The 21,518-nt window shown below is 50.0% G+C and overlaps 1 protein-coding gene across 8 annotated transcripts in view; it reads left to right on the top strand.

Moving 5' to 3' along the window:
* Positions 1-21,518, top strand: part of MEF2D (myocyte enhancer factor 2D) — a 176,915-nt gene that overhangs the window by 37,216 nt on the left and 118,181 nt on the right. For 6 of the 8 annotated variants that reach the window (XM_037883489.2, XM_037883482.2, XM_037883487.2 and 3 more), the window contains exon 2: positions 16,369-16,438. The exons of the other annotated variants lie outside the window; for them this stretch is intronic. The gene's annotated coding sequence lies outside the window, so the exon portion shown is untranslated. The remainder of the gene's footprint in view (positions 1-16,368; positions 16,439-21,518) is intronic. 8 annotated transcript variants of the gene reach the window in all.

The following is a 21,518-nucleotide window of genomic DNA, read 5'->3' as shown; positions in this document are numbered from 1 at the left end:
TGAGAATCAGGCCCAAAGTGCAGGCCATCAGAGAATCAGGCCCATACATAGCAGCAGAGGAGGACGGTTAGCACTGGCTCACATTCGTTGTTTAGGGTGATGCTGTGCTAAAGCTAACTATAGTATTATATAACACTGCAGCGTACCTGGCATGTGATTAACTGAAGGCCTTTAAATCATTAATGCCTCATGAGCTTTGCAGCCGTCCAGGGCTGCTGGTAAGTAGGTCAAAAATTAGCTAAGAAAACTGAGCGGTGACTCCTTTGATTGGACGTGAATGTGGTTGTCGATTAGATGTTGTGACCTTTTTGCCTCGGTGTTGACACACGCTGGAAGTGCATGGTGTTTGGAGCTGCAGCGTGGGCAGTCGCACCGAGGTTGGTGTCTGACATTTCTGTGCCAGGTTGATTTCGAGTTCACGAGTACATCTCTTAGCGATGTCCTGGGTTTCAGAGGTTTAAGTTTAGCCGCATACTGGGAAGGGCACAAGGCAGCATTGGGCAACCTTAACTCCATGCTAACAAAGTTTGGGGGCAGGTAATTTTCTTAGATTTCACAGGCTCATCTCTTTAAAAATCTCCTGCCGTAGATACAGAGTTTTAATCAACTATAAAATGGGTCCCATAAATCTTTAAGTAAAACCACTAGGCGCATAGTCTAGCAGATAAAGCACTGGATAAGGAGTCAGGACACCTGGGTTCTCTTTGGGTATGTCTACACTGCATTGTAAACCCAGGTCTGTGGGACTCGGTGTTTCCAAGCCACTTCTTGAGTGTCCATGGTGTATTGTAGACCTGGGATTACAATTGGTGGACCCAGATCTCATAGCCCTGCTAACGCATCCACACTGCACTATGCCGAGCTTCTGACTCGGGTCTCTGGCTTGAGCTGAGTCCACATTGCACAATAACAGGGCTTGGCCCAGAGTCTCAGTGGGACTTGGGCTCTCACCCTCCCTCCGCAGCAGGGCGTTAGGCTAGGGTTGCCAACTTTGTAATCACAGAAACCCAAACACCCTTGCCCTGCCCCTTCATCAAGGCCCCGCCCCTGCCCCTTCTCTGAGGCCCCACCCCCACTCACTCCATCCCCCCTTTCTCTGTTGCTTGCTCTCCCCCACTCTCGCTCATTCGCTCATTTGCACTGGTCTGGGGCCGAGGGGTTTGGAGTGTGGGAGGGGGCTCTGGGCTGGGGCAGGGGATTGGGGTGTGGGAGGGGGTGCGGGCTCTGGGGTGGGGCTGAGGATGAGGCGTTTCGGGTGCAGGAGAGGGCTCCGCCAGGTCCCTTTTCGACCAGGCGTTCCAGTCAAAAACCGGACACTTGGCAACTCTACGTTAGGCCCCTGGTCCTGAGCGCTTGCTGACCCATGTCAGACTGATTTGTGTGTGGGCAGAAGGGGGGCTTGGGCTCAAACCTGAGTCAGATCCCAGGCTTAGTGTGCAGGGTAGACAGACCCTTTTTGACTCTAACACCAACCAGCCTTCTGAGACCTGCATTCTGTCCTGAAGGCGGCAAAATCCAGGCTCTGGGAAACTGAGGCAGGCAATGAGTTCCAACCCCTAGTCAACTTAGGGGGGCTGTTAGCTTGCGGCCATAGAGGGTTGCAACTACAAGAAGGGACCCAAAACAGTTAGAGGGATATAAGTCAAAACAAACAGAGGGAGAAGAGAGCATCAGGACTCCTGGGTTCTTTCTCTGTCTCTGTGAAGGAGTAGGGCCAGCTGCTTAGGGTGGGGGGGAGGGGAGCCTGGGAATCAGGACTCCTGAGTTCTATACAGCAGGAGTTCTCAATGTTTTTCTTTCGGACACATCCTCAACATGCTATAAAATGTTTTCTGCATATAAAAGCCAGGGCCAGCATTAGGGGGTAGCAAGCAGGGCAATGGCCTGGGGCCCCACACCCTGGTGGGCCCTGCGAAGCTAAGTTGCTCAGGCTTCGGCTTCAGCCCCAGGTAGTGGGGCTAGGTCCGGACCCCCGGCTGCAGTCCTGGGCCCAACGAGTCTAACGCCGGCCATGCTGGGCAAACCCCCCTGAAACCTGCTCACGGCCCCCTAGTTGTGAAGCACTGCTATACAGAGCTCTGGAAGGGAGCGTAGTCAAGTGTTTGGAGCAGGGAGGACTAGAAATCAGGATTTCTCGTTCTGTTCCCAGCTCTGGGAGGGAGTATGGCCAAGTGGTTAGAACTATAGCGACTTCTGGATTCTCTTCCTGGCTCTCACGCTGATTTACTGTGGGCAAGTCTCTTAGCCGCTGTTACTCCTCAGTAAAATAGGAGTAATAGCGCCTCGCAGTGGAGCTGTAAGGGTTAATTACCACTTGTAAAGTGCCCGGAGGTCTGCCAGAGTGCCGGGTAGTTCAGAAGCACTGTGGCTGGCTGGCAGAGAGGTTTGGCACTGCTAAATTGCCTGGACCAGTAGGTGTCACTATGGGTCAAAGTTCCATTCTGTAGGGCAAATATGAAAAACATAGGGCTGGAGTCTCCGTCGTCCTGTGTCTTGCATCGCCAGGTATGCCCATGCAAAGTGGGCGTGTGCTGTGCACTTTGCCCGGGTGTAGATGAATGCCCGAGGCTCAGGGCAAGAGACTGTCAGGCCCTCTGTATCCTTGGTTCAGCTCTAAAATCAATTCAACACCAGTGTCTGCCCACCTCTCCCGCCCTGTATGTTCTCATTGCCAAGTTCGGCTGCTGAATCCTCTGGCCAGGAATGGGGGAGCAGGGTGGAGATGGTATGCTGGGTGCAGAGTGGCTAAGGGAGGCATTATAGGGCAGGAGCTAGGGGTTGGGAGCGTGGCTGTACGTGATAGAGGCAATGCAGTTCAGTGAATAGGGCCTGGGCTTGGGAGCTAAGACTCATGGGTTCTGTTTCCAATTCTGCTGTTCGCGCTCTGTGGCAAGTGGTGTCGTCACTCTGTGCCTCAGTTTCCCCTTCAGCAAGAGGCCTGTAATGATGCTTGCAGGGCGCTCTGCGAGAGCCTCAGCTGGCAAACTCTGCAAAGCGCCAAGGGCACCGCTGCTCTCTGATGTGCCGTGCATCCTCAGATGGTGTGAGCTGGTTTGGCTCCATTGATAGGATCTTGCATGGGTGGGCGGGTGGGTTGGGGAGCGTTCCTGCTGCGTCCAGATGTGTGGGGGGAGAGGGACATTCCTGCTGCGTCCAGATGTGTGTGGGGAGTGGGGCATTCCTGCTGCGTCCAGATGTGTGGGGGGAGAGGGGCATTCCTGCTGCGTCCACGTGTGAGAGGAGGGGTGGATTCATGTGGATTCCACTAGGGTGGGGAGTGGGGGGGCCCGAGAGTCCTGCTGCAGCCAGGTACCTGCCCGCCCAGGTCAGTGCAACGTTTTTTGTAGATGCCCCAAATATTCGGCTCGTTAACGTTTTCCGTTGCACAGCAACTGGCTGTTGAGGCCCCTGTCTCAGCGCGATGACTTGTTTACGTTGGGCTCCATGCTAAATCCCCATTCTTCTTACACCTCCCGCTCCTACTCATCACCCCCCCTGCCCACTCACCCCCCTCCAGCATCCATCCAGCTGTCAGTTTCACTTCTGTATCCGCCCTGGCAAGAAGGAAGTTGGCCACTGAGAGCGAAACTCAGCGGCTCTAACGGTCACACATCACCCCACATTCTCTCCTTTGCATCCCACGGGCCTGGCGTGGCCTGTGGCCCCTCTCCCAACACCTGCTGCGTCGTCCATCAAGCTGCTCGGTTGCTGTCCCACCAGCCCTCCTTGCCACCCAACAGTTGTCCCTCTGGCTCGGTGCGTCTTGACCTAGCCCATACCGTGACCCCAGGCTAAAACATGAAAATGTTTCAGGGACCCACCCAACCAGCAATAAAGAAAGGGGGAGGGATGATGCTTCCCCAGCACCTGTTCACATCCACCAGGTGGAGCAACTATGGTCTATCTATCTTGGGGACTTTTATGGTCCCCATTTTACAGATGGGGAAACTGAGTCCCAGAGAGACTAAATGACTTGCCTAAGGTTGTTCAGGGAGTCTGTGGGAGAGCAGGGACTTGAATCCCAGTTTCTGGTGGCCTGCAACTTGACTCCAACCGCTGGATCGTCCTTCCTTTCCTAACCTTGTCTCTCTCCCTCTTCTGCTTGCTCTCTCTCTTTGTAGCTATGACTTCACAGCAAAAAAAGGTGTGTTTTTAAGCCCAGAGAGTTATCTCAAGATTACCTTACCCCTATATCCCCCAGCTGTGTTTGGGGTATAGTGTTGACCTCGACTACTTAAATCAAGCTAAAAGCCACCTCTGCCTTGTCTCCACTAGGATTTTATGCTGGGGTAGCTATCTCCATGTGAAACACACACCTGTCTGGGCAGTGAAGACCTAGCCTTCCTCTCTATCTAATCCACAGTCTTCCTCATTATTGTTTGTATTCAGGTAGCAGCAACCAGCCTCTGGGGGCCTGTACCTACACACAGTGTCGCACTGGGAGTGGTGCTGCCCCCCAAAGAATGTACCACCTGCACAAATGAGACAGACAAAGGGTGAGGGGTAAAGCAAAGGATTTAGGTAGCAGGCCAGCATCAGAGCTAAGACTAGTCCCATGGCGGGATCCTCAGCTCAATACCCGATTCACTGGCCCTCCTTGTTAGCTTCTTTGTTTTCTCTTTCTGTGGGACAGATCCTCAGCTCAGCATCCTTGACGTCAGTGGAGCGGTGCTGATTTACGCCGGCGAGGGATCTGGCCCAGTACATTTGTCTAAAAGAAAAGGAGTACTTGTGGCACCTTAGAGACTAACCAATTTATTTGAGCATAAGCTTTCGTGAGCTACAGCTCACTTCATCGGATGCATACTGTGGAAAGTATAGAAGATCTTTTTATACACACAAACCATGAAAAAATGGGTGTTTACCACTACAAAAGGTTTTCTCTCCCCCTACCCCACTCTCCTGCTGGTAATAGCTTATCTAAAATGATCACTCTCCTTACAATGTGTATGATAATCAAGTTGGGCCATTTCCAGCACAAATCCAGGTTTTCTCCCCCCCCCCCCAGCCCACTCTCCTGTTGGTGATAGTAATTTCCCCTTGTTTTTTCCTAACCCCCCCCCCCCCCCTCGACGTTCTTGTTAAACCCTGGATTTGTGCTGGAAATGGCCCAACTTGATTATCATACACATTGTAAGGAGAGTGATCACTTTAGATAAGCTATTACCAGCAGGAGAGTGGGGTGAGGGGAGAGAAAACCTTTTGTAGTGGTAAACACCCATTTTTTCATGGTTTGTGTGTATAAAAAGATCTTCTATACTTTCCACAGTATGCATCCGATGAAGTGAGCTGTAGCTCACGAAAGCTTATGCTCAAATAAATTGGTTAGTCTCTAAGGTGCCACAAGTACTCCTTTTTTTTTTTTGGCGAATACAGACTAACACGGCTGTTACTGTGAAACCTACATTTGTCTAGTTAGTCTCCAGTGTCCATTTGTATCTCTCCCTCCTTTCCTAGTCTGCTCTCTCTTTCCTCGGCTTCTACAGCTCTTGCCACCATGGAATCTAGGGTCTGGTTTCCAGACCACCCACAATTCCAACCCCAACCTCTGGGGCTTCTCAGCACCGCTGAGAACCAGGCCCCTAGAGGCCGGGGGTAAACATAGCTCCCTCTTTCCATGATGGCTCCCCCTTAGTGCGCTGCCTGCCCCGTTCTCTCAGCTGCAGTAACTTTCCTAGGGGAGTACGCTGGCTGGGAAATCCACGGCCTTGTCCATATCCGTTCTGCTGAGGAAGCTTCGTCCGTCCTCCCACCGCCCCCACTTTCCGATCTCTTCACAAGATTTCCTTCCTTCTTGTCTTCTGAAGGCAGCGCAGAGGCAGAAGCCCCATTTGGCCCAATGCAGAGCTGGGGAAACTCCCTCTGCCCAGGGCGAGCTGTCTGCAGCTCGGAGCCTTTGAATATTGGGCCACATGTTTATTGGCCTGAGATGGAGAAGAGCTGATTCTTATTGGTTTTGGTCACGCTCTGGCTGTGCAAAGGGACCTTAAAGCGAGCATATAGGTGTTTTCTCCTCCCATTAAGGCCTCTTTACGCTGGCAGAGCGGTGTAATGGAGCCTTTGTGGAATGAGAATGAGGTCCTGACTTGCTCTGTGTTAAGTTTGGCCCGTTGGAAGCCAGGAAGCTGGGTACCCAGGGGCCCTCAAAAATCAGAGATGGCTTAGGAGCCGCACGCTCCCCGAATGATGGGGAAGTTTGGGTCGGAGACCAAATGTTGTGGTCCAGGCTCGTTGCTAGAGGAAACTCAAAAAAAGGGAAGGGGAGTTTGTGGTAATGCCACCCTTCCCCCACCACAATCTGGGCCTGGTTCTCAGTCGCACTCCGATTCCTTTAGGCTGCTCTGACAGAGTAAAGTGGTTGGAAATGCACCCCTTAGAATCTCCCCAGGGCAGAGGGCCTTCCCGGCGGGTGTGGAGCTGGCATAAGGGATCTGCTCCCAGCCTCTGGTGGAGGGGGTGGATTGGGGGCATGGCTGAAGTGCAACACCCTATGGGTACTCGCTGCTTCCCAGGGCCCATAGGGGACTGTGGGGAGCAAAGCATAAGTTAGAGCAGCCCTGAGGTTGCTCTAGCTGATACCAGGGGCCAGAGCACAGAGGTGGCTTAAATCCACCTTTTCCCACCCCACTCCGCCCCTATCCTGAGTGCAGGAACAGAGGACCTGAAAATCAGGCTCTGTGTCTTAACAGATGCCCCCTAAGCTAAGCATGAAAGTCGCACTGCTGTGAGCCCCACGGTCTCTGGGGAAACTGCTTTTAAGAAACTCTCCATGGGGAGTTGGCCTTTCGCAGCCATTAGCCACATCCTCCTGCCTTATCCAAGCAGGGCCGTCCAAGGAATGCAGAGGAGAGTCTGGTTCCCATGTCCCCGGCGGTTCACATCAGTGGCTTCATTGGCTCACGACTGATATAATGATGGGGCCGGGAATTCGTTCGAGTGACCGAAAGGCTTCAGCCTTTGGTCGGAGGTTAGCAGGGGTTTCCCAGAGACCCTCCCTCTGTTGGGTGGAGCAGGTCTTGAGGATTGTCATTAACAGCTGGCTATGACACAGCTTGTTCCAAAAGAGGCAAATTTCCAAAGAACGTGCGCCTACCAGAGCTCCCTATCACAGACTGGCATAACATAGCAAATCCTCACAGAAGGGAGGGAAGTGTGGGTTAATGGCTCGAGCAGGGGCCTGGGGGTCAGGACCCTTGGGCCTTGTCTGTGCACTAAAGTTGTATTGCTTTAACTAACCCTTTAGCAATATAACCCCCCCACCCCCCCTAGTGTGGATGCAGTTATATTGGTAAAAAAGTGCTTATATATGGCAAGGGGAATAAGCTATACTGGTCTAAGGCACCATTATACCAGTCATACTCCATCCACACTGGGGTGGTCCTGGTATTCCTGTCTTGGTGAAAAAAATCAGTCCCCTGTCCAACATAGTTACCCCAGGAACAACACTGTGTGTAGGCCAGCGCTTGGTTCTAGTCCTGGCTCTGCAGGAGGGTATGGCCTAGTGGTGAGAGTGGGTCGACTGGTGATTCAGACTCCTGGGTTCTCTTCCTGGCTCTGTCACTGCCTTGGTGTTCCCTTTCAGTCTGTCTGTCTGATCCTCTTTGTGTCTGTTTCCGTCTCTGCCGAAAGAAAGGGAGTCACACCTCCCTCAGTGGGGCGAAAGAGAAGCACTTTCCGTTTTCAGAAAGGAACAATTTTCCCTTTATTCAGGATCTTTTTCAAAAGTTTTTGTCCAACATTTTCTTTTTCCCCCTCCTCCCCTTTCCTTTCCTCCCTCTCTCCCCCCTTCCCCATTTTTTCCTGAAAAGGACGGGGGAGGAGAAGAAGAAACAAATACCCCCCCCCCCCCCCCCAAAAGCCAACCCTGAAAATATTTCGTTTTCAGGTTCTGCCAAAATGATTATTCTTTTTGGACAAATATTTCCGTTGTCAAAAAAAAAAAAAAAGCCATTTTAACAATGACATGTGAGCCAAATACGGCTGGATTAGACTTCTTGCTGTGAGCTCCTAAATTCTGTCTGTTTGAACCACTGTAGTCCCAGCCTGGGATGCAGATTGGCCAAAATGCTCACTCCCCCTCCTCTCCCCACCCCGCTGCTGCGCCACAGTGCACTGCATGACCTTTTGAAATCTCCCAGAATGCACTGCTTCTGGGAGTTGTGCCAGGTGTGGCATGATAAATACCCAGAGGGCATTGCAATGGAAACTCTAGCACGGAGCCAGGCAAACTAGCGAAGGTTCTTAATGCAAACCAACGAGGTTCATGCGGGGGGGCTGAGCTGTCTGTGCTTAAAACAGTCCCCGGCAATGGGTCAATAACTGTTAGCATAGTTGCAGCCCTCAGGGGAAAGGTGCTTCCGAGGGAATGAACAGAACAGGGCAATTACGAAGTAATCCATCCCCTGTCATCCAGTCCCAGCTTCTGGCATCTAGATGAATTAGGAAGGTGCTTGGAGCCTCCTGACTCTGAAGCCAGGGAGTTTTGCCATTGATTTAATTGGGCTTTGGAGTAGGCTCTCATAAATCCAACCCCCTGCTTTCTCAAGAACCACCTGTCAGGTTAAACTATCCTGTGACTAATCCAGGGTAACTGAGGGCTTCTGAGGTGTCACCGTGTTGTATGTCATAGCCAGTGGAAATATTGTAGCAGTAGTGGGAATAGAACCCACAGTCTCTTGATCCAAGAGTTTAAGGAGAATCACCATTAGCTGTTAGCAATATAGGGCATAGGACACACAGACGAGAAGTTCCAATTGAACGCACTGACTAGAGGATGATAAATGTGCATGTGCACACTCTCTGAACCCCTCCCCCAATCACTACAATACATTTTAAGGCATGTATTTTAACCGGGAGGGGCGATTAACCACTGGAACAAACTACCACAGGAAGTGGTACATTCTCCATCTTTTGAGGTCCTCCAATCAAGACTGGCTGTTTTTCTGGAAGAGCTGCTGGATCCAAACACAAGTTATTGGGCTCAGTACAGGGCACCTGGGTGAAATGTAATGGTCTGGGCAATACAGGAAGTTACACAGACTAGGTGATCTTATGGTTCCTTTAGGCCTTAAACTCTGTGAATGAATTACAGCACATGACTGGCTTTGCCGTGAATAAAAGCTGTCTTCTCTCCTCGATTCCAACCTGCTCCCAGGGAACATTGTGTGATTCCTGTATTATTTCCCAAAGGCTGTAAACGTCAGCTTGCCAGCTCCAGTCCAGCACAGGGTTCTGAGCAAGCAAAAATCTTTACTGCTTGATGGCTTGGTACCTTTCGGTGGCCTTTAATGTGAAATGTCTTGGGGGGGGGCGGGTGTCGGGTCTCTGTCCAGTTGCTGCCGGGAGGAGTCTTCATGTCACCCCTCAGCAGACAAGCCAAAGTTCCAATGGGATTCAGGATAGACATGTCTTTCTAAGGAGCTTCTTGCCTCATCAAGTGCTGCTCCATAGGGTGGAATGGGCTATTAGCCATTTGTCAGGACCCTAGAGACCTGGATTCAATTTCTAGCTATGTTACAGACTCCAGGTGTGACCACAGGCAAATCTCTTAATACCTCCTGTGTAAAATAAATATACCAGTTAGAGGCTAAGGTCAGATTGGCAGGGACCTTGGATTTTTTCCACCTTGCTCTGCAGCCTGGGGTGTGGGTCACTTGCGAGGGTCATCGGGGTATATCTCACTTAATCAAGTCTCTGCCATTGCCAGGGCCTGGGGCGTTGGTGCATCTTGGTCCCTCCTGATCTCTGCCTGTGGCACATCATAGTCTCCTGTGGGCTGTGATACTATGGTCTAATTTCAGTTGTTGGGTTTAGCGTGTGGGTGCTGGGTGCTGGTTTGTGGCCTGTGGTACACAGGAGGTCAAACTAGATGGTCTGGTGGCCGCTTCTGGCCTTAAACTCTGCGGGTCTGTCTACACTGCCGTGTAAGCCCAGGGTTAGGAGAACTCGAGTTAACAAATCCTGGGTTTGTTAACCTGGGGCTGGAGACTCTACATTCGTTTGTAACCCTAGGTTAGGAATTGTTGAACCCTGGGTCCCACCCTGGGGTGGCAGCGTCTTCACTGCATTGTGCGGGCCTGAGTCCCACCATCCATATCCGAGAGTTCCAAGCACCCTCCCAAAAGGTAGCCGCTCCACCTTTGTTCGTGGTGCAGTGTGGAAAAGCTTAGCTGTCCACCAAACTTGACCGGCCAGAGGACTAAGAAAGTTTGCCCGTGGGTCCTGGGATTATGGGGTACTTGTGGCGGACTCCCAGAGCATGAGTGCAGTGTGTGTGAGTCTACACTGCAAAGCAACAGGGCTTGAACCCTGGGTCCCGGCTTGCCTCAGGCTTGGATCTTCCACCCCTGTGGGGTCCTGGGACTCTAGATCCGAGCCCTGGGTTAGTGCGATTTGTGTGTAGACAGAACGGGGGTTAGGCTTGAGCCTGAGTTCAAACTCTGGGCTTACCCTGTAGTGTACACATTCCCTGAGGCCCTATGACTGAGATCAGGGTGCTGATAGGTGCCGCACAGACACGTAGGGCGAGACAGTCCCTGCCCTCAATGAGCTTACAATTAACTAAACAAAACAGATAAAGGGGAAGCAAAGAAGGGTAGCAACTTCCCCAAAGACAGACGGCCAATCGGTAACTGCAGACCCACGTGTTACAGGCCAGCGCTCTGATCATTTATCTGCATTGCTTCTGTGCCTGCCATTTTGGGGTTTCATTATGCTGGGAGCTTTACATACCCACAGGCATGACAATCCCCTCTCCGAAGAGCTGGGGTTCAGATCCTGAAACATATGTCGGTGCCCAACTTCCAGTGAAATAAATTGAAGTTAGGAACCTACAGACCTTTGAGGATTTGCCCTGGCAGTCCAAAAGATAAGATGTAGTGGTGGTGGAAATCAAGAAGGTGGGGGGTAGGAAGAAAGGACTAATGATGTTTTAGCACTGACTAGCTGTGTGTCACAATCCTTAGTCACTCCGTAGCAGCCAAACACAATGAGACACGTGGCCAGCAGTTCCCAGAGGGCTGCGATTGTTTACAGTCATAGTAACTGAGAGACAGAAAAATCTTCCAATCTGTAAAAGGTTGTTGTAAAGAGGATGGCGATCAATTGTTCTCTGTGCTCACTGGGGATGGGACAAACTTGCAGGAAGGGAAACTTAGGTTGGCTATTAGGAAAAACATTCTACCTTAAGGTGGTTAAGCATTGGACCAGGGAACTAAGGGAGGTTGTGGAATCCCATCATTGGAGGTTTTTAAGAACAGGTTGGGCTAATTCCTGCCAGGGATGGTCTAGATATATTTGATCCTGCACGGGGGGGTGAACTAGGTGACCTCTTGAGCTCTGTTCCAGCCCGACAGCTCTATGATTAATAGAACAATTTGTTCCATTAAAATGTCTCTCTAAATAAACCGAAACAATTTTTTTTTTTGCTATCTATTTTGTGGTCTTTGTAAACAATAGCTGGCGTTTCTATAACACTTGCCAGGCTCTTGTGGTTAAGAGACCAAGTGGTTAAGGCATGGCTTGAGACGCTGGAGCTCTGGGTTTAAGTTCCTGCTCTGCTACAGGCTTCCTGTGTGATCTTGGGCAAGTCACCTAGTCTGTCTCTGTGCATCAGCGCCCCTTCTATACAATGGAGATAACACCACACCCGTGAGGTTATGTTAAAGATCATGAGGTGCTCAGACAGTGAGGTAATGGAGGCCAGATATCTATGATAGACAGAGGCCAAAGGACACTTGATTGATATATAGGTGTGGTCTATAATTAAAAATTAGATCAACCTAGTGACATCCTGACTCAGGGCTGTGAAAAATGATGTGCCCCAAGCACCATAGTTAGGTCAGCCTAACCCCCAGTGTAGACGCGGCTAGGTGGACAGAAGAATTCTTCTGTCCACCGAGCTACCACTGTTTGGAGCTGTGGATTTATTACAATGATGGAAAGCCCCCTTCTGAAGGGAGATGTGGTAGCAGATAGCCGTAGTCCAGGTTCTTGAGCCTCATTTCCTCTGCCCCTTGAACAGTCATTTCCACCAGTGCAAAGTGGGGGGAGGGAGAGCTCAGTGGTTTGAGCACTGGCCTGCTAAACCCAGGGTTGTGAGTTCAATCCTTGAGGGGGCCATTTAGGGATCGAGGGCAAAAATTGGGGATTGGTCCTGCTTTGAGCAGGGGGTTGGACTAGATGACCTCCTGAGGTCCCTTCCAACCCTGATAGTCTATGATTCTATGACAGTGGATCTAAAATGCTGCCAGATCAGAAAAGTAGCTTTTCACACCCACTTTGCGCTCACTTGACCCTGGTGGAAATAACTGCACAAGGTGCAAGGCAGCATAGGATCGAGCACTATGTATAATATAGTGACCCCTTCACTCGCCACTGAAATGCTTCCACCTCTGAGCAGGAATGCAGCAGCTGTTTTAGCAACATGGGGCAACACTGCCCAGCAACTGCGGGAGGGAAGTGAAAGATACACTCAACTCAGGGCTGCCAACACTTGTGATTTTTATCACGGCCCTCATGATAATTTGGTGTTTTAAAGCCCCAGCTCCTGGACTCAAGAAATAAAATCTCAGCTTTCATTTTCTTCAAAAAAAGTAAGTTTCTAGCCCTTGTGCTTGCAATAAAAAGCTTGAAAATGTGGCTGCTGAAAGCTCCAAAAGGAGAAGGCAAATAAAAAGAACCCAAATGTATTGTTTAAATAATACCCTCTGTCTTAAAAAATCATATCTCAGGATATTTTGGGGCCCTGTCTCGTGACTTTTGAATGCCTGGTGGTTGCAACACTGCTAACTGCTGGAGGGAATTTAAGCCTGGGGTATACACAGTTTTTGTGCTGGTATCACTATGTCGGTTCGGGCGTAATATTTTACTGAAACCTGTACAATCGCCAGTGTGCATGCACTGGTCCCTTTAGACTGGTATAACTTATTTCCCTTTCCGCAAAGGAATAAGCTACACCAGTATAAGCACTTGACACTAGTATAACTGTGTCCAGACTAAGGGGTTTGCATCACTGTAATTGTACTGGTTATCCGTGCGCACACGGGAGTTAGAGTGTAATTACCCAAAGTGGAATTTGGCCAGGACATTAGGGTTAACACCCTGACTCCTATGTGTGATACCTCGGTAGGCCGGGTGTTGCTGTGGGTCGTATGTATGGTCTGAAAGACAGAACCCAGCTCCACTCAGATAAGGGGGGCTGCTGGCCTGGAATGACCCTGATGAGCTGGAGATCTGAAAGGATTGCCGGAGCGCAGGGATGTGTTTGCTGCAGGCAAGAGCTTGCAGAGTTGCATGCTCATCTGCCTTTTAGAGCCCCTGTGGATGTGCTCGGAAGCCAGCACAGCGGCAGGGGAGGAGGGTGGAGGTGTGGGGAGAGGACGCGGTTAGGGCTCAGCGTTGTAGAGCAAACCCTGCACAGTGACCTAAACCACATATTCACACATCCTCCACCCACACAGCAGCCCCCATCCCTTCACACTGCAGGGTGTTGGGAAATTGCTCTCTGCCCAGGTCACGGGGCACTCAGACCAACACCGAATGCCCCTTTCAAGAGCACTCATTTTCACAGCAGCTGTGGCTTCTGCAGAGATCACTGGGAGCGGCACATGCCAATACAGTAACACCTAGAGGCCCCAGCTGAGATCGGGGCCCATCGTGCTAGGTGCTGCACAAACCAATAGTGAAAGATGGCCCCTGCCCCAAAGAGCTTCCAGTCTAAACAGGCAAAAGGGAAAGCAAGTGGATTGGCCAGGGTCATACAGGGAGCCTATGGGAGAGCCAGGAATTAAATCCCTCTCACCTGAGTTCCAGCCCAGTGCCTTACCATAAGACCCAGACTTCCTCCCTTTGAAAATCCCCCTCAGCCCTTGCGACAGAGTAGTTGATCAGATCTGGAGCTTTAATTTCTTTGGACTGCTCCTTTCTATTAAGGGAAGCGATGGGCCAGAATCTGAGCTGACTTGAACTTAACACAAAATGTAGCCCATAAAGTGCCGGGAAGCTGTTTGAGGTTAATTATGCATCATATTTCTGTTGCTGCCCCAGATCCAGCTGAGGAATAGGGTTGGAATCTTCCTCCACCCCTTCTCTGTCAATTTTAACTAAAGAGATTTGCTTCAGAAGCTGGAAAACTTTGTAGCTCATATGTCTGAAGGGATCTGGCCTTCACGTTTCAAGGTTTGATGCGTTCTGAGAGCTAGAAAGCAGTCTGTGCTTCACCTGTTTTGGGGAATTACGTACAGCATCTTCCTGTCCCAGGCCATTTGGTGAGGAGATATTTGTTACAGCGAAGGCCTCGGGTTCGAGATGGGGCCATGAACTGAACCCCTCGCTGGCTTCCAACAGACCTGAGCTGTGCTGGGGGTAGGAGGGCTTGGATGAGGTTCGATGCTGTGCGGTTCTTTGGCCCATCTGTGCTCGGGCTGAATTTTGTAACGTCAGGAAATGAGCTGGTGAGGGGTAGGCGGCTCAGTGAGAGGAAGGCTGGCTTTGTGGTTAAAGCAGAGGACTCAGACAAAGTGGGCTCCATTCCCAGCTCTGCTGCAGACTCTTTGTGTGACCTTGGACCAATCACTTAGGTCTGGTCTGCACTGAAAACTTAGGTTGGCCTTGCTACGTCGCTCAGGGGCGGAAAAAATTCAATTCCCCCCCCCCCCCCCCCCCCAAGAGACATAGTTAAGCTGACCTAAGCCCCAGTGTAAACAAACGCTTGGCCAATGGAAGAATTCTTCCGCCAACCTAGCTACTGCCTCTCCCTGGGGTGGATTCACTACAGCGATGGGAAAAACACCTTCGTTCACTATAGCAACTGTCTACACTACAGCGGCCCAACATGGGGCCTTATTATGTCTACACTACAGCGGCACAGCTGTGGCACCATAGTGAAGCCGCTTCCTTCATCTATGGAAGGGGCTTTTCTACTGACGTACTTAATCTACCTCTCCGAGAGGCGGCTGGAAGAATCGCACCTGGGTTCCTGTCTGTTTCGAGTCACAAGTGAAACGAGTTTGGTGATGTCGTTTAGTTGCCAGTGGGATACATGGCCTCCAAAACCAGGGCCTGATTTCCAGAGGTGCTGAGCAGACGCATCCCGAGTTGAAGTCAAGGGGAGGAGCTGTCGGTGCTCAGCACCTTTGCAAACCAGCCCAGGGTGGCCTCTGGTGGGCTTCCACCACTAGAGTCCTTGGGTTGAGGCAGATCCCAGACTGACGTGCAGCGGCCGCGCTCTGTGTTTGGTAGGGCTGGTTGAAGACGTTCCATCTGAACCATGTTTTGACAGGACACTGGGTTTTTGATTTAATTAAACGTTTCAGCAAAAGTGTCAGTTTTCCATGACAAATGGTGATGTTTTCTTCAAAAACTTGAAGGCCAAACCCTAAAATATTTCAATTTGGCTATGCTGTGCCAGTACCTTGTGGTATTAGTTGTTCGACTGTCTCATGTCCCCATTCTCCAGTCTGGGTTGATCTCCCCTAGCCACACTGCATTTCCCATCGTGAACCATGACTTCCAAAAAAAGAATAGGAGTACTTGTGGCACCTTAGAGACTAACAAATTTTCACATCCGATGACGTGAGCTGTAGCTCATGAAACCTTATGCTCAGATAAATTTGTGAGTGATTTTCCACTGAATGCATCCGATGAAGTGGGCTGTAGTTCGCGAAAGCTTATGCTCAAATAAATTGGTTAGTCTCTAAGGTGCCCCAAGTCCTCCTTTTCTTTTTGCGGATTCAGACTAACACGGCTGCTACTCTGAAACATGGCTTCCAAGAGGACTCGAGATTTACACCACTGCGGCTGAGAGCAGAATGTGCAAACTGCACAGACCTGAAGCATTAGCCGCAGTGGGTTATGCAATCTTTGACTGCTCAGGCTTTGTAACACCTGAATTCAACCTGAGGCACTGTGGGCTATTCAGCTGTGTCTTTCAGTCCACCAGCTATTCCTGAACAGCTGGTAGGATGGACAGCTGGTTTTCCATTTCTTAAAGCTTTAAGATCATATTTTTTACAGGGTTTCTTTCTTTCTGTCTTTCTTGCCTGCAAGGTCTTGTGTCCCTCAGCTCCAAGGAGTAGAGAGCCCTTAGACTTGCAGGATCAGGGTCTTAGCTGCCTTTCTGTCAGGATTCTTGTAATTGTCAGCCAGGTCAGAACAAATATCTGGATGAAATCCTCCAAACTAAACACGTAAATGACTGCACAGAGTATGAACACTGAGATCCCAGCCCCTCAGGGACGAGGGATGCCCTGACAGGACAGGAGCCCTGATTCCCAGTATCCCCTTATACCCAGGTCAGGACAGAATATGCACTTTACCTGCATTCGTCACTTTATCCCCTTGGAACTGACGGGCATTTCCCTTTTTCAGTTTGATTGACGGGCAATGGCTACAGATTGCGGACTGGAGTGAGCTGAAGATGCAGCCATCTGACTAACAGGTAGGAGGGAAAATCCCTATTTAACACCCACTATTGGTTTTTTTTTTTTTTTTTTTTTTGACAAAGAGAAGACTTTTGGGAACAGATCCCCAGTGGGGGGTTAATTGGGGCAGCTCCTTTGGATCAGTGGGCCAGGTCCCTATCTGGTGCAGATTAGTGCAGCTCCCGAAAGAAGGAGCACGTCTCCAGTTTACACCAGCTGAGGATCTGACCCCTAATTATTAACTAGTATTTTGTTTCAAGGCAGAAAGCAATGGGGGGAAAAATAGCAGGTTTCCTCCCTGTCCAGTGTGGTGTTCTGTAAATGGGCATGGGGCCATTGATGTCAATGGGCCAGATCTCCAGTGGGTGCAAACCAGAGTCACTCCATTGAAGTTCAGCTGAAGTCCTGCTTCAATCTCTCCAGGGCATCTTCCTTCTTAACGGGACAAGATCGTGGGTCTCTGGCTTGTATTTCGTAAGCCTCCATTTCCCTGCAGAGCCCTGGCCAGTTGGTCCACGGGGCAAAAGGTTTTGGGACCCCAGCATTGGTGGGAACTTGGGGGGCGGGTACACAGGGTAGAGGATGAAGTGGTTTCAGGAGAGAATCTTTCTTCTGCCTGGGCTGCGGGGAAAACCTGGAGAGCTGCTAGGTTTAGGGAGTGTGTGTCCCGTGTGCTCCACCCTTCCAATTATGGCAGTGTCTTCCGTCTGGCCTGCTGTTTGCCGAGAGCGAGCGAGAAGGCAGAAATTTCCCCTCCCTATTTGGAAGGAGAGGCTGAGCTGAGATCACATTTCCTGTGGTCAAACTGGAGGGGGTAGTAACAGTTTGATGTGCAGCTATTCGACAGCACGAGGCTGCCCACCCCCTATGCGGCTTTGCCAGCCTCCGCTGGTGAGCCCTGCGTGGGGTTTGTGGCCAAATCTCCGTTTGTTACCAGTTGCAGGCAATAGGTGGTACGGTAACTGCCTAATCCGTCTTGAACACAGGCTGAGGATTCAGTTCATAAAGAGAACTTGCATGCTGGGGCGGAAGGAGTGGGGGGCTCTGTAGCCGAAACGAATCGGACAGTGGCCGGGGAGCAGCTAAGGGACTGTCCTAGGGTCAAATCAGAGAACTAGTGCCAGCCCTACAACTTCTGGGGAAATGCACCTATCCTTTTAAGTGGCTAATGGGATCCAGAGCCTATAAGGCGTTGGTTTGAATCCAGCCCAGGTGTGTAGTGAGTGAAACCATTGCCATCTGAGGGGTGCTGCGTGGTCTTTGTGTGAAACTAGTTAGCTGGGGCTCAGCCCAGGCCCCGGCTGGCAGAGGTCCTGCTTGCCACCTGCTGGCACTAGTTAGCCCTTGTGCAGTCAGTTACACTCGTACAAAGTGGGAGCGAAGCGCTCCTGGGTCAGAACTGTACAGCCACTTTGCACTGATGCAAATGACCGCACAAGGTGCAGGGCAGGAGGGGAGCGGGCTCTGAATTCCCCTCATCCCTGAAAGAGACGGTCCCACCGGACTCAGAAGTGTGGCACATTGGCAGGGGGCCATCTGCATGGGAATCGCACCTGACCGATGGCCAGGCTGTACCTGTTCTGTGTGTGTGTGTGTGAACAGAGGTCTTCACTCATCAGTGCATTCACAAGCAATTTAAAGGGGCCTTAAAGTGATCTTAAATTATAGTTGCTTCCCCTTTAAGGCCCCTTTGCACCACTCTGGCAGCATGAAGGGGCCTTAGTGTAAAAGACAATCTAGCCATGAATCCACATGACAGGCCAGATTCCCAGTTACACTAGTCTGGCAGTGCAAAGGGGCCTTTAGCATACATGCAACTATAATTTATACCTATTTTAATAACAATGATAATCCCTAGCTCTTATATGCTGTATTGCTTTTCATCCGTAGCTCTCAAAATGCTTTACAAAGGAGGTCAGCATCATTATCCCCATTTCACATGGGGAAACCGAGGCACAGAGCGCTGAAGTGTCGTGTCCAAGGTCACCCAGCAGACCTGTGACCGAGCCAGGGACAGAGCCCAGGTGCTCTAAATACTAGGTTACAATGCTTTTAAGGCCCTTATATGCTGCCAGAGAGGTGTAAAGCGGCCTCAAGGCTTCTTTATACACCCGCTACACACAATCAGACTGAGAGGACATTTCAAGTGGGGTCCCACAGGGTGCGTCCTGGGTCCAGTACTATTTAATATTTGCATTAACGAGCAGAGGACAGAGTGGAGAGTACACTTATACAATTTACCGATGGCATCAAGCCTGGAGCGGTTGCAAGCGCTTTGGAGAACAGGCTGAAAACTCAAAATGATCGTGATAAACGGGAGAATTGGTCTGAATTCAGTCAGGTGGAATTTGGGAAAGAGAAGGGAAAGTGATACATGTGGGAGGGGAAAATCAAATGCATAATACACAATGGGGAATAACTGGCGTGGCGGCAGTACTGCTGAAAAGGATCTGGGAGTTATCATGGATCAAAAATGGACTGCGAGTCAACCGTGTGAAAAGGCATTCTGGGATGTATTCACAGGAGCGTCCTATGGAAGAGGCTGGCCGTAACTGTTCCGCCGTACTCAGCACTGGCGAGGTCTCAGCTGGAGCAAGGGAACAGGTTACCGAGGGAGAGGCTGTAGAATTCTCATCCCTGGAGGTTTTTAAGAACAGGTTAAACAAGCATCTGTCAGGGGTGGTCTAGTTATATTTAATCCTGCCTTGGTGCAAGGGGATGGGCTAGATCAGTGTTTCTCAACGACTGGTCCGTGGACTGGCGCCGGTCTCTGAGATCTCCCTGGCACAGTTTAGGATGGCAGCAAGCTGGTCCTTGGTATCAAAAAGGTTGACAAACACTGGTCTAGATAGGGAGGACTTGTGGCACCTTAGAGACGAACCAATATACTTGAGCATAAGCTTTCGTGAGCTACAGCTCACTTCGTCACGAAAGCTTATGCTCAGATAAATTGGTTAGTCTCTAAGGTGCCACAAGTCCTCCTTTTCTTTTTGCGAATACAGACTAACACGGCTGCTACTCTGAAAACTGGTCTAGATAGGTTTCAGAGTAACAGCCGTGTTAGTCTGTATTCGCAAAAAGAAAAGGAGGACTTGTGGCACCTTAGAGACTAACCAATTTATTTGAGCATAAGCTTTCGTGAGCTACCGCTCACTTCATCGGTCTAGATAACATCGTGAGGTCCCTTCCAGCCCTACATTTCTATGGTTCTATGGAAAGTTGTACCATTTTAACTGTCCTGGTATAGATAAAGAGATATAACCCACTCCTGTGGAAGCAGTTCTGCTGATATAAAAGTGCTTGCACTGGTATTGCTATTCCCATAAAGGAAGGAGAAAAAGTGATACTGGTATAAGGCACCTTTACACTGACACAGCTGCATCCACAGTAGGAGTTGTACTGTATTTTGGTAGCAAATCACAGCCCTGACTGACATAGTTTTACCAGTACAAAACCTGTGCGTAGAGCACGCCTGAGTGCGATTCGGAATCAGGCCAGTGTCATTGACACTAGTGGAAAGTGTCTGCACTAGTGCAAAGTGCCTTTGGGGTTTGGGAGTGTTTTACATCCACTCTGCACTGGTTTAAGTGGATACACGACCTGAAGAACGACATAGAATCAGATCCTTAAATCTTCTCACAACAAGGCTCTCGGATGTGTGTGTGTATCGGGAAGGATACTCACTTAAAAGTTCTGTAGCTGGTCAAAGAGTCCCACAAAAAGCACTGAGTGGATGTCTCCAAGCCTTTATTCCTTCAGCCACATCCCGAATGGGATAAGTCCTGTCAACAAGGTTGTAAGTTTCCAAGACATTGCAATAAACAAAGAACAAGATGAGCGCAGATTTGGCCATAATGGCTGGGCTTGTTAATGCAAGAACTCAGGCGTGGGCAGAAAACCTGGTCTTCTGCTGTGCCAGCTTGCAGGGGTCTGGGAGCAGTGCTGATTAGAGATAACTACAGGGCCAGATCCTGAGCTGGTGTAAATCAGCTGCAGCTCCCCTGAAGACAGTAGAGCTAGATGGAATGACATCAGCTGGGTATCATGTGCCTCTTAGGACCAACGTCTGAATTCCCGTTTATACTAAGGCCTTTCATGCCACTGTGGTAAAGTAAAAGGGTTTTAAAGCGGTTGTGAGTGTAACAGATTGACACCCACTTCAATGCCCCTTTGTAAATAGGAATCATGCCCCAGATGTCTGTGTAAAGGGTGTGGCCATGAAGCTATTGGACGGAAGAGAGGAATCTCAGAGCATCTATTTTTCTGTCAAATAATTCTTTGCCTTTATGGGAAGACCTCTCACCTGAGGCTTTCAAAGTGCTCTGCAAACATTCGTTACAACCCTGAGAGCTAGTTAAGTATCATCACCCATTTATAAATGGAGAAACCGAGGCACGAATATAGTGACGGGAGTTTCCCACGACCACACTGAGATGAGCTGGCAGACCTGGGCAGACCCAGGTTTTTCTCTGCTCTAACCACTAGACTCCACTCCTCTCCAATGCCAGGAGCCCCAACTCCCTGTCCTGTGCTCTAACCACTAGATGACATTCCCTTCCTGTGAAAGCAGATTGTATACTTGGTCTCATCCATCATGAAATATAAGTGTGAAAAGACTCTTATCCTGTCCCTATCTCCTTCCCTTCCCCGGAAATTAGGACTGCTGGTGGCATTAATGGCGGGGGGGGGGCGGGGTGGTGTCGGAACAGTTTAAAAGAGGGTGTTTTTTTTCTAGAACTCGTATCCCTGTTTATTGCTGTTACAGTAAATGTTTGTATTTCCATTGTCTGTAATGAGGTTGTGGGTAGAGACAAGTCCGGGTAACTGTTTTATGAGGGTTTTATGGTTTCATGTAATGTATATTCTGTATCTGATATTAAAATCAATACAAGGAGAGATTTTAAACATAATCTGACACCAGCTCTCGAAGTGGGCGGTGGCGTTGGGTTATTTTCTCTGCTGAGCAAGCAGGTTTTGCTGGATGTTCAGAAGAGGATTGAGATGGCTTTTTAATATCAGATCGGGGGCAGATAATAAACTTGAGATCATAGTGGCTGCATATGGAAAAGACCGGGTGAGGTCATTGTCCATTCCCTT

Source organism: Chelonia mydas, chromosome 24 (genome assembly GCF_015237465.2).
Source record: "Chelonia mydas isolate rCheMyd1 chromosome 24, rCheMyd1.pri.v2, whole genome shotgun sequence".
Classification (NCBI taxonomy): Eukaryota; Metazoa; Chordata; order Testudines; family Cheloniidae; genus Chelonia; species Chelonia mydas.
Note: the sequence above shows the minus strand (reverse complement) of the source record. Positions and strands in the feature narration are given on the sequence as shown.